The sequence below is a fragment of the Petaurus breviceps genome, unplaced genomic scaffold (genome assembly GCF_028583685.1).
Source record: "Petaurus breviceps papuanus isolate PSGF00001 unplaced genomic scaffold, PetGlider_PUasm1.0 126, whole genome shotgun sequence".
Lineage (NCBI taxonomy): Eukaryota > Metazoa > Chordata > Mammalia > Diprotodontia > Petauridae > Petaurus > Petaurus breviceps.
The window spans coordinates 69,686,874-69,703,975 of record NW_027185655.1 but is presented as its reverse complement, the minus strand read 5'-3'; the positions used below and the strand labels follow the sequence as shown (position 1 = coordinate 69,703,975).

The 17,102-nt window shown below is 43.9% G+C and overlaps 2 long non-coding RNA genes across 3 annotated transcripts in view; one reads left to right on the top strand and one right to left on the bottom strand.

The window, feature by feature from the left end:
* LOC138167873 (uncharacterized) overlaps positions 1–10,371 on the bottom strand; it is a 53,854-nt gene extending 43,483 nt beyond the window's left edge. For both annotated transcript variants that reach the window (XR_011169980.1, XR_011169981.1), the window contains exon 1: positions 9,923–10,371. This is a non-coding gene — a long non-coding RNA (uncharacterized lncRNA). The remainder of the gene's footprint in view (positions 1–9,922) is intronic.
* LOC138167868 (uncharacterized) overlaps positions 1–17,102 on the top strand; it is a 108,505-nt gene that overhangs the window by 79,396 nt on the left and 12,007 nt on the right. The window lies entirely within an intron of this gene.

The window sequence follows — 17,102 nt, the reverse complement described above, 5'->3', positions numbered from 1 at the left end:
CTTTCTTTCTTTCTTTCTTTCTTTCTTTCTTTCTTTCTTTCTTTCTTCAGAATAGTTTCCAAAGTCAGTGCTTTTGACTAACACAGTGCCCACAGAAGCATTGCAGGAGCTCACTTATACAGGCAAAGCTGATGCAAAATCAAATGGAAATATAGATAATTATTTGATGCAATGTAAACAAGCAGTCAAATATTTTGGGTCTTCCCCTCCCCCCCCACTCTCCTCCCCCATTATGTGGGTAATTTGTTAGCTGTAAGCTGGCAACAAATGTATATACACACTAAGTCTACCTCTAAATTTAGCTCATGCTTAGGGAAGATTTACTTAGTAGGAAATAAATGTTTCATGTTTCATATTCTGTCTCTGTCTTTCTATCTTTGTCTCCCTGCCTCTGTATAGCTCTGTCTCTTTGTCACTCTCTGTTTCTGCCTCTTTTTTCTCTAACTTTACCTTTAAGGATTTCCATCAAACTCTGAAACTACTATTATCAGAGAAGCAGAGAAATATGTATTGGTAGGTCCTGGCTTTCCCTGGCCCTCTCTTTGATCTGGTTGCATTATAATAACATGCGATTTGCGATCAACCGCTGGAGATCCCTTGCATTTGATCAACTCCAGAGGTCTGTCTATATGTCTGCTCAGCACCCTCATCTCCAGACATTCAACTAGTCTCAAAATAAAACTCATGATACCATGTCAATAGATCCACCACTGCTTATGATGAGAACAAATATGCAGCTTCCCTTCCTGAAATCTTTAATCCTTCCCCCGCCCCCTTCCCGCTTCTTGGAAAGATAAATCTACTTTCTTTTGCCTGTTTAAAAAAAAATAAAGATCAACGATTTGTATTAAGAACAGCTTGGCTTTTTTAGGTTAAATAAAGTCATTGTGGAAACAGCTTAGATCTACCTGTTGTGTTAAATAAATTATCCTGAAACTGGTGGGTATTTTTTCTCCTATATCATATTTTTGCTCAAAACTATTTCTAAGTGAAAGGTTTTTGTATTCCCATTTTCTTTTTAAGTATGACTCTGTTGCAAAGGCATCTGACTGACTGCAGAAGTTGCTGAGATAACTTTACCTAAAAATGGCAACTCTCCATCAGAGAGAGAATAGGTGGATGGAGTGGAGAAAACATTATACTGGGAATCAGTAGACCTCAGTCAGTTTTAGTCTTGACTGACACTAGCTAGGTGACCTTGGGCAAATCACTTCAATCAATAGTCTTAGTTTCCTGATTTTTTAAATGGAGGGGTTATGCTGGATTATTTTAAAAGTCGCTTATAGCTGTAAAAATGAATAAAAATTTCTTATGGTAAAGAAAGAAAGGGGAGGGGGGAAAGATTTTAGAAACCTCAGAAATGAAGAGAAACATAATTCAGTTATTTTCTATGGTTTCGAAAATGAAGCTTTTTATCCTTTTGTACACAGCATTGATACTTTCCCCTTCCATGCCCTTATTTCTGTAAAGTAAAAATAATGTTCAAGTTTGAAAGTTTCCTGGGCTTGCTATCTCAGACATAACTAATTTCAAAGTCCACTAATGGGCCCACAATTCATTAGGTCTCGTACCTCTGATCACTTAGGCTCTATCCATTAATACAGCACCAGCTAAGGCAAGGGTCCAGCATACAAACACATTTATTAAAATTATATTTTTTGGACTGGTTGTCTGAGGAAATGGCCATGTCTTGCGGCAGGAGGGAGAGAAGATATTCTCCATCCTCTTGGAATTGGGAAGGCAGAGTTCATAAACACCCTACAATGCTTACAAGCCCATAGGATTCATGAGAAAAGAGAAAGGGGGTTCAGCTGTCACTTTTAAAGATAGATAAATGAATGAATCAAGTCCCCTGACTTTGACTAAAATTGCCACTAATAGTCCCTTAAGGAAGGTGGAAGGCAAGCTAACCAGTAGTTAGTTATTGGAGGAGGTTGCGGGTGAGCAGAGTGGGTGGAGACTGATACAGAGATAGAGGAGCAGCCAGAGAGATAATAGAGCAGCAGAGATTTAGCTCTGTGAGGGCAGGGACTGTGTTTTTGCCCTTATATCCCTCAGCTCTTACCGCAGTACCTGGCAAGTAGGGAGCAGACAGTGATAGAAGGGAGGAGAGATAGAGAGGACAGCTTGCACTTGCAGCCTTCCCTATAAAGGCATTGCCTAGCATTCCTGGACTCCCGACTGGTGGCGGTTTCTCATCTGTGACCTAAAAGAAACAAGGTGTTTCTGTGTGTACTGTCTCCCAGGACATAGAGTCCTTTCCTCAAAATCCTCTTTATCACCTATTTAGACACCTAGCGCAACTGCCTCCTGCCTATGGCCCAATCTTTCAGTGATTTGGAAAAAGTCATTGCTTTTCAATAGGATTTGTTTTTGTTAGGTTAAGGACCAGTAGAGTTATTGACAGGGATTGGAGTGGGACGGGTTACTGTTAATAGTTCTTTGCCCATTCACTTCCCCCTCCCCACCAACCTACACGGATAACTAAGGCAAAGCTACCTCTTTGCCAACATGCCATATGAGGGATTCAGAGGTTCTTTCTTTCCTCTAAAGTCAACTTTGCTCTAAGGAGTTTGCTGGAAACTAGTCAAAGAGCTTTTGAGAATCAAAACATAACTAGCAAAAGGACAGCCAGCAATAGAACTCTGAGCGTCCACTGAGTGTACTTCTTCTAGATACTGCCTTCTTATCCACATAGGAATTCTAAAGACCAAGTCTGAGAAGCCTTAACCCCCAAATTGTCACGCATAAATCATCCAGATGGGCAGATTGGAAATACTGGTGATCAGTGCCATGCAGGTAGAATGCATTTTGTCTATACTAGTATCCATAAACTTATTTAAACATGGCAGAATTTACTTCAGTCATTTGATTATAAACTTCTTCCTCCCCTCTCCCCCCAAGGTTTATAACTCATAAAAAGCAATTCCAGGCTGGAACTTGGCAAATCCTGTCTTACAGCAGGAGCAAAATTTATTTATTAGTTTATTTATTTTACACATTAAAAATTTACTTACTCCTTTGCAAGCTGACTTCCAAAAGGATAAAGAAAAAAAACACCAATTATAAGAAACTGACTTTTATGACTCAAGAATCTTTTTGCCCCCTTGTTTCTTCATTATTCTTTCTATAGTCTTTATTGCTTCTCCTTTTCCACAGGGTCATAAGATACAGGAATGAAAGGGATCTTAGTGATTTTTGTTGTGATTCAGTCATTTCAGTCATGTCCAACTCTTCATGATCTTAGTGAAAATCTAGTGTAATCTCATAATTTTACAATATAAAGAAATTGAAGTTCAGAGATTAAGTAGCTTTCTCAAGGTCAAACAGAAAGTTAATAAGCAGAGCCAGGATTCAAACTCATGCCATATCACTATGTCCTTCCTTCCTTTTTTTTTCCCCTGTCCTTCCTTCCTTCCTTCCTTCCTTCCTTCCTTCCTTCCTTCCTTCCTTCCTTCCTTCCTTCCTTCCTTCCTTCCTTCCTTCCTTCCTTCCTTCCTTCCTTTCTTCCTTCTTTCCTTCCTTCCTTCCTTCCCTTCTCCCAGATTTCTCCCCTTACCCCCACCATTCTTTCTGATTTGCATTGAGCCTTGATGAAATTTTTTTTTAAGTCAAGCCATCTGCTCTTTGGAGCCAGAAAAATCATTTGTTTTGCATGTGCCTCATCTCTTCTCCATGTATTTTTAATTATGCTTAGGAACAGTCTCATGCCCTGGTCACATTGTGTATCGGTGTGAACTTTTTTAGTTCAAAGTTTCCAGCAACCCCTCCCCTACCCAGAAGAACAGATATAATTGGTTTGGAGCGAAATGTATCTTTCTAAAAATATACTACATACAGGCACAAGATCATAAGGAGGGGAGGAGAAGGTGGAAGATCGAGAAAGTCATACAACAAACACTAATGGATTATCAAATATGTAATGAATCTTTAATCGCGAGACTGTAGTCACTTGGAAATAATCTGTCTACCTTACTGGGCCTTGTATTTCTATGCACATGACTGAAAAGGGGAGTTACTTAATGGGACAATTTTTAAAAAACGGAATGAAAACGCACATTTTTTGTGGGTTCTTCACACTGGGAAAATTTCATATAAAAAAGCGCTGCAGCTGGGTGGGGTTGATAGGAATAAAGACTTGAAAGATGGATTTAGTCCCCAGCAGTGAAAAGCAGAACTCGTGTGTCTCTGAAACTGCCTTTTTCAGAAAGATGAAACTTTGTTCTATCAATTGCAGTCAGTTTATGCTAACTTTGAAAATAGTGGAGAGAAGATAGTTAACTAGAATTCAGCGATTTAAAGCATGGGCAAAATGTCCATTAGCCAAATGCTTCCACTGAAACTTCATGTTTTAAAGTTATCAGTGTAACGAAAAGATGATTTAAACCAAGGAGTATAAATGATCAGAAAAAGAAGGTAATTAAACATCTACTCCTTCCGCACCATTACATGTCATTCATTACATGATAGCCTCGAGTTTTACATATTGGAAAATTTTTGTAGATTGCAAGATGGGAGCTCACCAAGTTTCAATAAGCATTAGGACAAACAATAAATGCTAGCCCTATAGAAGCAGGCGAGATATCATCACATATGCATTCTGCTTCCTTTTTGTTTCCTCGGTTAAGCTTGCTGACTTGCATGTGGTCAAGCAGGCAACATAAAATTGCCTTTGTTTCGGAGACGCAATTCCCGGAGAGAATCATAGTATACAACTGACATTGTCTAGGTTTTAAACCTCGTTGGAAGGACAGGGATGGAAAGAACAGAAACTTAGCTCGTTCACCTGTCTTCCTCGGGCAAAGAATATGCTCACAGATTCGTAAGCATAACGCCCCTCACAGCCCTAACTGCTATGATTTTAGAGATCATCTTTCCCAATTAAAACAACGACAACAGCAACAAATACAACCACAACAGGTGGTGACCATTTGGGACCTTTGTTTTTTGGTAGTAGATTTTTTTTTAATCAAGGGGAACCGGATTCGGTGAAGAATTTGTAAAGTTTTCAGCAAACTAAGCCCGTGAAAAATAATGTGTTTGAAAAGAAATAAAAGGTGACGGTGAAGGGAGCAGTGGGAGGTTGGTAGATTATCAAGGGTTTGATGGATTCCTTCAGATGGATGAAGTCTATGCTTGGAGGGAACTAATTATAGAAAGGAGAGTAAAAGCAAGAAGATCTTTCCAACCCAACCTCCCCGCCCCCACCCCTCATCCCCCACCCCATACTCCATAAAGATAAAATGGGCAATAGATTGGGCAATTCGCAGTAGTCCTAATGCTCTGCTAAGGGGGGGGGGGGGAGCTACTCATTCAAAATGATAGAAAATGGTTTTCATTGAGCAGAGGTCACTTGGAACCAATCCTTAGCATTTAGCAAAAATAACAAGGCAATTATAGAGGCAACCGAAGGAGCCAAGGTGTCCGGCTAAAATGGTTCAAGATCAACTTTTTTTTTTAAGGAAAAGAAAAGAAAGAAAAAAAATCTATGAGAGCTCTTCATATTTCACGTTTTATAGGCAGTATTTCCCCCAAAGGATACATTTTCATTATGTCATAAATGCACCAACAGATGAGTGTATGTGTGTGTGCCCTGTGTGTCTGTAGGGTTCTGTCGGTCTGTCTGTGGGTATGTGGGAGGTCTGTGTGTCTATGACTGTGTATCCCCCATGGACAGAAAACACTCGTAGGCATATATAGCTAGTTTAAGGGAGTGATCAGTAAGATGGTTTAGCTTCTCAAGTGGCTGGTGGGCTTGGGTCTCAAAGTCTTCGACTAGTTTTGTTACTTTTCCAAGTGTCTTCCAAGTGGCAACTCTAAGCCCCTAAGCCTTCCGTATTTATCTGCTTAGAGGAAAATGAGATGACTAAAGAACTGCTTTAGGGTTAATGAGCATTTCGCCCTAGCTCATTTCTAGAAGCTAAATAACTATCAGGTTCATTACTGACCGTCCAGGCGATCTACGGAAGCCTAAGGTTGATGTACATTTTTTCACTTGAGTTCTGGTGCTGGAAAATTCGTGATTTTGCAGAGGTTTTTTGTTCATTCCACCCTGAAGAGCCTAGATTTGGTGCAGTTGCTTGAGAAATTTGGGTTATTTTACGATTTGGTGAAGGGAGGACTCAAGGGAACTTTCTCTAGATGTTTCTCTGTTCTCTCTGACCATTCTTTTCTAGGCTTTGCTTAAGGCTAGCAGTAGGCACAATGCATAAATCCTGTACTCACTGAGAACCCACTGCCTTTGAGAAGGAGGAGAATGTTTTATGAACTAAATTGTCATATAGTTAGATGTTCTTGATCTTTAGAGAATTATTGTATAACATCCATCGATTATTCCCTTCCCTGTCCCAGCAGAGCATATACAATTGTTTCACAGCAAAATACATCTTCACAAAATCTTGGAGTGGTGGTGGAGAGGGGAGGGGAGATGATCTAGAAAGCCACCCAACAAAGACTATTGGATTGTCAGAGGTGTAAATGAACCAGGCAGTAGTCACTTGAAAACAGTCAGTCTGTAGTTACTGGACATTACATTTGTACAATAGGAATCTGGTGCCTAGATTTTGAATGCGATCTAAAGTAGAGAAAGACCTTTAGTTCCAGAAAGAAGAGTAAGCACAACCCAGCCTTTGCCCCTCAACACACACAGCCCTTTCTTCAGGATTCCTTTCCTCTGAATCAGGCGGAGGCAATTGGGAAAAAAGTAGGTAGCTAAACGTCCACTAACATGAAAACAGGTCGTTGTAGTTTGATAGGAAGGTCTAGAATCCAGCCTTCTATTAATTCTTTTAATTTAAGTTCTATGAATGTTTTTATCTTCATTTAGGTTCGTCTGTCAAGAGTTCCCTGGAAATATTTATTTGTAAGAATACAAACAAAACAAAACAATCCCCCCCCCCCCACAAGCTCATTAAGATGTTTCTTTGAGATCAAGTGCTGCAAAGGGGCTTTTTCATCTCAGTGTAAATCGTCATATTGACAGATCTCCAGGAAAGGCCACAATTTGTGGTTCTAACTTTATGGGGGGAAAAGTGCTTTATGGTTCTGAATCTTGGAAGTGGAAGGGGAGGGGAGGGACTGGAAGGAAGAGTGTGTTGTAACTGTGAAATAGTTTCTTCAAGATGCCAGAAAAGGTGGTCAGTTGTCTGTGGACTTAAATGTAATGGAGAAATAGAGGAGTGAAAGAAGCAGGAATAAAAAAAGAGAAAGAGAAAAAGTAGATGGAGAGAGTGTTAGAGAGAAAAGGCAATTAAGGAGGGGAAGAATGGGAGAGCAGGGTAGGTATCGAAAATGGGAAAGGGGAACAGAGAGGGGAAGAGTGGACAATATGCAGAGTCCCAGTCTGTGACACCAGGCCACCGCCACTTGGGAGGTCCTCAGCCCTAATGTAACCCCAGCTAACAGTTCCCAACAGGAGGCTCTGTGGACCAGGAGTGGTCACAATTACACCTCAGCTACAGGCAAGAACTTAAAACACAAGGGGGGAGGGTGGGGGCCTGAAGTCTGCAAGAAAGCCCCTTCATTCATCAGAGAAAAGACTGGGACTGCCTTCAGTGGGAGCCTTTTACAAGACATGTGGGTATGAGGGGAAAAAAATAAAAATAAACCACTTCAACCAGCGTGTGCAATGAAAAATCTCTCTTCCCTCGCTCCCCACTCCTCTACGAAGATCAAGCAGGAGTTCTGAAATTCAGTTTATATTTTTTCTTTTTATAATAAACTCAAGATTTTAACTTATAAAAAGGGCACTGCAGGAAGGAGGAGAATGTTAGGGACTGGAGAATGAGAGATTTGGAAAAAGGTGTTAGAAAGGTATTTAAAGGCATTTTATCGTACAAATCGACATATATTTAATAAAATTAATTCTACCAGTATAACGAAATTTCTTTGGGAGAAATGAATGGGTTAAAACGAGCAGTTTTATATATCTAGTAAGGTCTATTTTTTTCCCCTCCCCTCCTTTTCTTTTAAAATATGTGTGTTGAAGGGAGGAGGGATGGAAGTAGAAGATTGGGAAACTTTAAAAGTTTGGCATCCGATTTTACTAGGAAGCCGGGTTTCAGGGTACGGGAAGATTTGGCTTCTTTGAAATAAATAATCTTCATCATAAAATGCCGGGCTAAGGGGGGTAGGGTGATGCTGCCTATTGCCAAATGAGGTGTGTTTTCTCAGTCGGCACCGCTGCACCCTAGGACGTGTACCCTAGCAGCTGCCCACTTAAAAAGGAGAAATTCTCCAAAGGGGTCCCTCAGGCTCTAGAGGAGTTCCATACAAATTCCAGGGTTCCTCCCAAAAGGAGGACTCTGAAGATCCAGAACCGCTGACCAAAATACAGAAAGCTTCAACCTAGTTATTTCTGAGTCCTTGCGGGTGGGAGGTGTGTGTGTGTGTGTGTGTGTGTGCGCGCGCGCGCGCGCGCTGTGTTGTGCTGTTTTGTGTAGCTTTGTTCTCGAACTTGGCTCCGTTTTCAACTCCTGTGTAACTAACCCTACCGAGTCAGTAGAGCTTGGTGTTCAAAATAAAACACAAAGAAAAGCGTGGTGACAATCTAGGAGCTGAAAGTTAGCCCTTAAGGGATAAAACTCAGTTCTTGTATCTCTCTTTTTCTCTGTTCCTGAGACCCCAAGTAAGAGTCGGACTGTTCCTAGGGTAGCGTGATCGGCCCTAATCAGATAGCATCTTGGAGGAGTGTGAATGTGTGTGAGCGGAGATCGGTAAAAGGAAGGAAAGGAAGTATGTCGGTGATATTTTCCCTCCCTTTCTAGACCACTGTTGAGACCCCTTTATTCCCTCCCTCTACCTCCATGGCCACCAGTTTAAGCTCTAGCTCTCGGTTTAATGTATATTTATATACACAAACGCACATATGTTATATCTATCTCTGTCTCTCTTTCTCACTATCTCCAAGTACAACTGAATTTCAAAGCTCCAGTTTCCTTTCCGGAAGCAAGAGGGGACCTCTCCAGTGGGGTGGAGGGTCCAAGGGACGCAGTCGAGCCTGAAGATTTCTCCTGTACAAAGCAGGAGTCTCCAAGTCTTCCTGATCTTGGCTCCTACACTCTTTTTCCCACCCAGGAGAGGCCCTACAGTACAGTCTCCCCGCTTCTGCCCCAGACAATCTCTCAGAGCTCACCTTCCGATCCCCTCCCTACCTTTCGCCCTCCTCCCCTCTCGACAGCTCCGCCCCGATAAGACTCCTTTACCCCGAGCTTGTCTTCAGTTCTCAAAGGACACCTCGGTTCTCTCCCCTGCCCCGGCTTCACCCAATCTCAGGCTCCTGGAGAACTGTAGCCATTGCCTTACTCTAACCGCACCCCACCTCCACCCCCCTATCCTACATTCTCCGGTTTTCGGAGTCCTTTAGTCCCCTCTGTACCGCCTGGGGGGACCCGGCAGCGAAGTCTCCTTGGGCAGCTGTCGGAGAACCCGAAGGAAATCTAGCTGAAAGTAAATGAATAGAGCTGGTCTCTGTTTCACTCCCTCTGCAAACCTCTCCCTTACTCTCCCCTCCCCTTTTCTTCTTTCTCTCTTCACCCCCTACCTCCGTCGGCCTAAGGCGAATTTGAACCGGTGCCATTCTGGTGTTTCTTTGCCAAGACCCCTCGCCAAGGAAAATGCAGCAATAAGACGCGCCCCAGAAGTAGGCGACTCCCACCCCGTTTTTTACCCTCGTTCCAACTTCCTTTCTCTTTTTCCCCTTATCCCAGTCCCGGCACCTACCCGACGCAGGATTTGCTTCAAGCCGACTTTGTTTTGGTTGTCTCCGTAGTCATTCGGTACAGCCTAGGACTGGGAATACCTGTATGGGTGTACTGGGGGCCTGTGAGGGGGCAGTCGGTAGGCCCAGTCTCAGCAGCCCTCTCTGATCTGGCACCCAGGGGCGGGGAGAGTGGTAACATCTGACTACAACTGCAATACTCACTTTTAGCAGCAACAGCAGCCCTTGGAGTCCGTGCTGGGCGAAGAGACAGGCAGACAGACGCAGAGCAGAGAAACTACAACATATTAAAAAAAAAAAATAGTAGAAGAAGCCCCAACCTTTGAGGTCGGGCTTTTTCTTTTTCAGACGAAGTGACCTGGAGTATCTGGAGAAGGTTTTTGAAGACGTTTAGGAGGGAGGGAGAGAGTTTTCTGCTGGGAAACTCAATCTGCCATACAGTAGCGGCTCCATCTGGGATCTGTCACCGCTGACAGCACCGTGGGGCAAAGACATGATCTTCTGCACAACACTGCAACTCCCCAAATACCCTCCTCAATCAAAGGGTGTCTGCTGGACTGAGCAAACCTCCAAGCCTCCTTCTACCAGGCTGGGGAGGAAAAAAAGGGGCTACTTCTTCCATCCCCCTTCTCTCACCTACCCACCCCACTACCTTTCTCTCACTTATACATTCCCGCCCCCCTCATTGCCAACTCCAAGACCTTAAAAAAAGATATTAGTTAAATTAAAAAATTACAGAGGATGGAGATTGGTGTCATATCTCCTAAAGAACCATTGATGAAAAGAAGTAGTTTTGTGGGAGTCCTGGAAAATTACATTAATTAATAATTTCAGAGACTGTTGAAATGAGGTGATTACTGGGGGAGTATACGAAAACCAGATTCTTAAATCGGACGATCAGGAAGGGCCACCAGTGACTTTCCCCTGTTACAACTTGTTGGCATTTTCTTATACACTGGGCACCAGTTACCAGTTTCAGACCCAAGTTGCTTTTTGTACTTTCTTTTTCTCTTAGGTGATGGGAACAAGGGGACAGAGATTTGCAGGGGAGGGGTGGTGGTGGTCATTTTTCTTCTTCATACACCGAAGTAAAAGATGTCTGATAAAAGACTACAGCTACTTTGCTGTATCAACTGGATTTTTATTATCTTTTTTTTTTGTTATTAGTATTTATAAAGTTGATTTCTCTCCTCCTACAATATGCTGGGGGTTGAGGTGGTTTAAATGGACAGTGACTTCAGTCTTTCTAGGAAAGGTGAAGTTGTTGCCATTTATACTTAGACTAAAGCCTTTCCTGGACCCCTTTGCTATTCTGGAGTCATTGATGGAGTCTTTAGAGTATTCGTGTCTCTCCTTTTCCACCCCCCCCCCCTCAAGCTAGTGACAGGTTTACTCTAAGCTGTTTCATCTGGCTCAGCAGTGTCTCATCAGAGGGAATCTGCAGTTCTCTCTGGCCCCTAATTTCTTATTCACCACAACTGGATTGAAAGATGATTTGGCGCTACAACAAAGACAGATATTTTTAAACCCTCGGGTCCTGTCATACAGAGACATCCGGTCGCACGTGGTTAGTTTTACATTAAAAAAAAAAAGCCTTCTGGGATGAGCGGTTTTAACGTCAGTTGTAGACTCCAGAGTGTCCTAACAGAGGTGGTTTACCTGAGAGATGCACTTCCTTTTTTCCTTGTAAAATATACATTCGAACTGGCCACTTAGTCTGTTATTTTATAGCAATCGATGAGATTATATGGATAACTCAAGCCAAGAAACTACGCTTTTTACTTTCAACATCTAAACACATTTAAGGCAGGAAGTGGGTTTTTTACCTGAAAATGCGTGTAATTAATTTAGTCTCCTGCATGGACACCACAAAGACCTGATTTTGGGTTGTGGGGGCATTTAGGACTGAATATTCTTGAGATGGAGCCCTTGGGATTGATACCACAGGACCCAGAAAGCAACTGAGGGCCCAAGAATCCTCCAGATAGCTTGCGGATAATGTTGGCTAAAAGTTTTAGACTTATTCTTTCTCCCCCTCTCCCCAGCTACTCCTCCCAGCCTTCCCCCGCCCCCATTCCCCACCCCCCAAGCCGCAGAGCTCGAAATTTCCTTTCCTCTTGGCTGGGATAGAGAACTGAACTCACAAAGTGCCATTTTCCCTGGCTTAGCAAGGAAATGTTCTTTTTCCTTTCTAGATTACAGGCGACACCGTGCAGTTGTGGTGTCTTGAGTTGGAACAAAGGAAGAACTGGGAGGCGACAAGCAGGAGACATTTATTTTCTCATGTATAGCTAGGCTATAGCCAACCTACCCATTTCCATCCCTACCCCCCCCCCCCCCCCCCAAACACAGAAAAAGGAAAACTGCGACCCAAATAATTCAAGTGATCTACCCAAGGTAGCCAGGGCTAGCATTAGAACTCTGGTCCTCTGACTCTTAACACAGTATTCTTTCCACGATAACATACTTTCAGCCCGTCTCTACTACTTGTTACTTGTGTGACTTCGGCGAAGTCATTTAACTTCTCTGGGCTTCACTCTCGTCACCTGTAATGCTGTACTAGATAACATCTAAATGTCCCTTCCAGCTCCAAGTCTACGATTCTGAGTGCCAAGAAACTTATTGGTTCTAGGCGTTTGGAGACAGAAATATGGCAAACGACACTAAAGGACTTTTCAGGTGAATGGGGGGAGGTCAATAGATAATGCTGTGCAGTGAAGAATCCCAGCTTGGGGTTTACTAAGAAATGATTGACAGATTAAAATAAATACCAGCTCCCTCATCCCTTCCTCTACTGCACCCTTACTTTTACCATTAACCCAAAGAAACAAAGTACAAAATCCAGTGATTCTTCGTAAATAGTGATGTACAACAGACGGCTTCGAATCATTCAGGCCTCCTTAGTCTCACTCCCCAGTCATCAAATGTAAAACCCAAGCCAACCCCAATCACCGTCACCCCCGACCTTTAGTCTGGCTAGCTGCGGGTTGGGGGCGGGGCGTATTACCAGAACCAGTCAGTTTATTGACTCAGCAGTGCACTCCAGGCTCTTTTACTGGGCTAGTTCCAACTCCCTCCACCCCACCCCCATCCCCTGCCTGCATCACATCGCCTCAGAAAAAGAAGATTTCGTAGAAAACATTCTAAAGTCTGGAAAGGCAGTTCAGGAATCCCCGATTCATTAGAATTTAATAACAGGTGCAAAGTGAACACCCGGGATTGGCCGAGGATTCCTTCGAGAGACATCTTGTTCTGCAATCAGCTTCGCCTTGGACCCCAGAGTTCATTAGAAAACCAATCGACTACCACTTTGGCTGGAGGACTGGGGGAGCCGCCTGCGGCGCGGCCCTGCGGGGGCGGGAGGCAGCCAAATCCGCCGCCTGGACCCTGTCTTCTTTTCTAGGCGCTAGCTGGCTCCCTACGCTTCGGTGGCCGAGAGCAGCGCTCCGCGGTTGCTGTTTGTTTTGGAAATCAGAGGGGCTGGAGGAGAGACAAGTATTGGGAGAAGTCCGCTAAGAGCGGGCCGGAGAGTGTTTATTTTCGAGAAGGGAAGTCATTGTGCACTATCCGCTGGGTTGTCAGAGTGGAAAGAAAAAAAATTAAAGCTCTGGAACACACACACATACATATACATATGTGTGTGTGTATGTATTCTCCAGCTTCGCTTCCTCTTCTCTTCCCTCAGTTAAACAAAATAACCTGGCCTAATGTTCATATGTTTGAGTCCTTGCCCCATCACACCTGAATTCCAGCGGCCCTACTGGATTGTAGATGGAATTGGAAAGCAATGCGATGATTACACCCAACTAGAGAGCAGGATGGCTCCTAGCCGTCTGATCTGACGTCAACATGTCTCTAGGCCCTCACTACCAGATACAGGGGAAAGAGGGGTGGGGGAGGGCCGGAGCAGGCTCCAGGCTTTAATCATTCCCAGATGTGTCTAATAGCAGATATAAAGACTTATATAGTGCCCAAGAATAAATTTGTAATCAGGGCTCTACCATCTGATTATCAAAGCGGTCTAAACGCCGGGAGAATTTAAAGGGCAAGTGTGTGTTGGCGAGGCGAGGCAGTGTTAGGGAAAAGTGGGGCTTTAGGAGAAAAGGCCATGGAGGCTTCTCTAAGAGAAACAGTTTTTGACTGGGCAGGGAGTGGGGGTGGGATGAAATTATATAACTTATGTACGTATGTAATTCAGATAACAACTGCACTTGAATCTCCATTATACTACGCAAGCTGAAACAGCTGAGCCGTAATTGGCCAATTAGAAATGGAAAGAGATTGGAGCTATTATTGAGAGGGCACATATTTCATATTAGGCAGAAATGATAAGGTGGCCGAAGTCTCAAAATTGTTTAAGCTTTGTAGCAATGTGGTATTTGTTTCTTTTCTAACTTTTGCCTTTTATTTTGGGTGGGCGGGGAAGGAAACAATTTAAAGTTTCTCTCTCTCTCTCTCTCTCTCTCTCTCTCTCTCTCTCTCTCTCTCTCTCTCTCTCTCCCCTACTTTGTCTCCTACCGTCTCTACCATACCTCTCCTTTCTCTTGGACTCCCTCCCTCCTGTCTCTCCCAGTGTCAGAGAGCGTAACTTTTCCTAGAGACATTTCCAAACGTCAGGAAGGCATTCTGATGAAGCAGGTCTACCGCCTATCCCTGTGGATAGGGAGAGGTGGGGCGCCCCTGAGCATTTCCCTGCAGCAGCAGCTCAGACAATTTCTGCAACAGTCCCAGGGTCGGGGTCGCGCTGAGGGTACATAGCTAGGGAACTCCTGCCTGCCTGCAGGATGTCTCAGCCCCAGTTCCCGCTCCCCACTTTATCGTTGACTCCATCTTTGACACTGATAACATATGAACCACCATTAGCTACACGCCCCCGCACCCCTCCTCCCATCTACTCCTGGGACATCAGATCTAGAAGCCACGCTTATTACATCCCTGTTTCCAGGAGTTACAGAGGCTGTGGGTCTAAGCAACTGGCCCCTCGGATATCGTAAAACATCCGACCGTGACAGGCCAGGGTTTGGTTGAGGATAGTAATCTACCCTCGGTTGGTGCAGTCTCTTGCACAGACCTCCCGGATTCTGCCAAATGTCGGCGTTGAACGGCTGAGTCTTCTGCGGTTGCATGTTTCTGACCTGTTTTGTTTGGCTTTTCCACCCCAACACCGCTCCTGGCTGGGAAATGAGAAAGGTGGGGTGAGGTGGAGCTGGAGGTGGAAAGAGCATACTCCAGAACTGATCCCTTTTGAAAACTCAAAGACATAGGTATTTGAAGCAGGACCCTCAGGATCAGGCTAACTCGGTGAGAAAGTAACCATCAGTTCCCGCAGGGCGGCCTCGTTTCCCCGTCCACAGCACTACGATACAGTGTTTCATGAGGGTTCGGCAAGGGCATTGTTCAGGCTTCAGAAAGAAGCAAAGCTTCCAGGGAAAACTTTTGCTTGCTTCTGTGAAACATTTTCACATTGTGGTGGGAGAACCGTTTCTTGTGCCCTCCTTAGATCTCCCCACCACATCCTTCCTAGAAGCTTAAATGCGTGTTAAAACAAGGAACCAAGGCTCTGACAACGAAACGGCCTCTTCTTTGGAGCATTTTGGCTGCTCAAAGGTGTGTATGCACTTGCATTTGGAAGGAAGGTGATTCTTCGTCTGCTCTTAGTCCGGGGTGTGAATGGCAAAGAATTGGACCTAGGCATACACCGAGTCCTTGTTACCACCCATCAGGTATGGATGGACTAGGAAGGAAGAGAGATTTGATGTCTTGATGTCCGGTTTTGAACAAAAATGCATCTCTTGCCCATCTGATTTTTATGACCAGTGATATCCCATTTCCAAAACTCAAGATTAACCGCAGCCCTAGAAGGTTGAAGAGGGCATTTGGCTTGTCTAAAACAGCTGACTTTGTATCAACCAGGCTAGACTCTTTCATTCCATTCTTTACACTCCTTTCTCTTTTTCTCTCTCTCACACTTCTCATTTCTCTTTCCTTTTCTCTCCTTTTCCTTTCTACCCTCTTTTTCCTCTCTATTTCTCTCATTTCTCTTTCCTTTCTTTTCTCCTTTGCTCTATGTTCTCACTCTACTCTTATTCTTCTCTGTTAACCCCCTTTCTCTGGTGTATTTTTTTTTTTTTGGCAGTGGAGGTTAAGTTTGCAAAATCCTATAAATGCACTGGTCCCGACCCCGTAGGAGACAGAGATCTAAAATTCTTGGAGTTAGGAAGAAGAAGAAGAAGAAGAAGAAGAAGAAGAAGAAGAAGAAGAAGAAGAAGAAGAAGAAGAAGAAGAAGAAGAAGAAGAAGAAAGAGAGAGAGAAAGAGAGGGAAAAGAGAGAGAGAGAGAGAGAGAGAGAGAGAGACTTCTCAGTAATGCTCCCAGGGAGCATTCTTCCATCTTTTCCCCCAAGGAGATGATACTATTGCTAAACCAAAATACAAACGCACACACAAACACATACCACCACCAGCAGCAGCAGCAACAACAAAAACAATCCTCCTGCCCATTCCGTATTCCCAGGGTTATCAAGCACGCAGCTCCACTCGGCGGTCTGGGGCACTGACATCCCGATCTACCATCAATTTACCTTCTGCCGCCCAGCTTCCCCATTTAGCTTTTAACGTCAAAACCTACATTTTTGTCGGCTCCGGCCTGTCTAGAGCTCTTGTGATTTCGCTCCAGGAGTGATTGCTTTTAAGAAAATGGCAGCATCCACATTATCCGAGCAATTAAAATAGATTCCTTCTAGCTTGTCCCAAAAGACAGTCACTTGGATAAATTAAAAAGAAAAGAGAACATTAACAGAGAACGAAGGGTCAAAAGAGAATTGTCGATTAGCTGGGGGTGGGGAATCACCTGAACTTGATAGCATCCCCCTCAGTCGGAATGAGTGACCAGTGGACTCATTAAGATGCAGGGAGCCAGAACATTCTCCAGAACCAGGCATGAGAGCCCACCCCTAAGGAAGGGGGTGGGGTGGGGCTGGTACTGGGTACAGTGGGGGTGACAGGGAATCGGGAGTTCCTGATTCAGCTTGAAAGCCAGAGTTTCAAAGCGAAATTTTTGAGTCATATTTACTACAGAGCTGCAAGTGCAAGCCAAAAGTTCCTTAGTGAGTTTAGCTGGCGTTTATTAGAAAAGTAACATTAAATTCAACAGACTTCTGTTTTAAGCCCTGTGCTGATTGAGGACACAAGATACACATTCTCATAAACTCTTAAGATAAATTTAGTTTTATCGTCTCTCTCTCTCTCTCTCTCTCTCTCTCTCTCTCTCTCTCTCTCTCTCTCTCTCTCTCTGTCTCTGTCTCTCTGTCTCTCTGTCTCTGTCTGTCTCTCTGTCTCTCTGTCTCTGTCTCTCTCTGTCTCTCTCTCTGTCTCTCTCTGTCTGT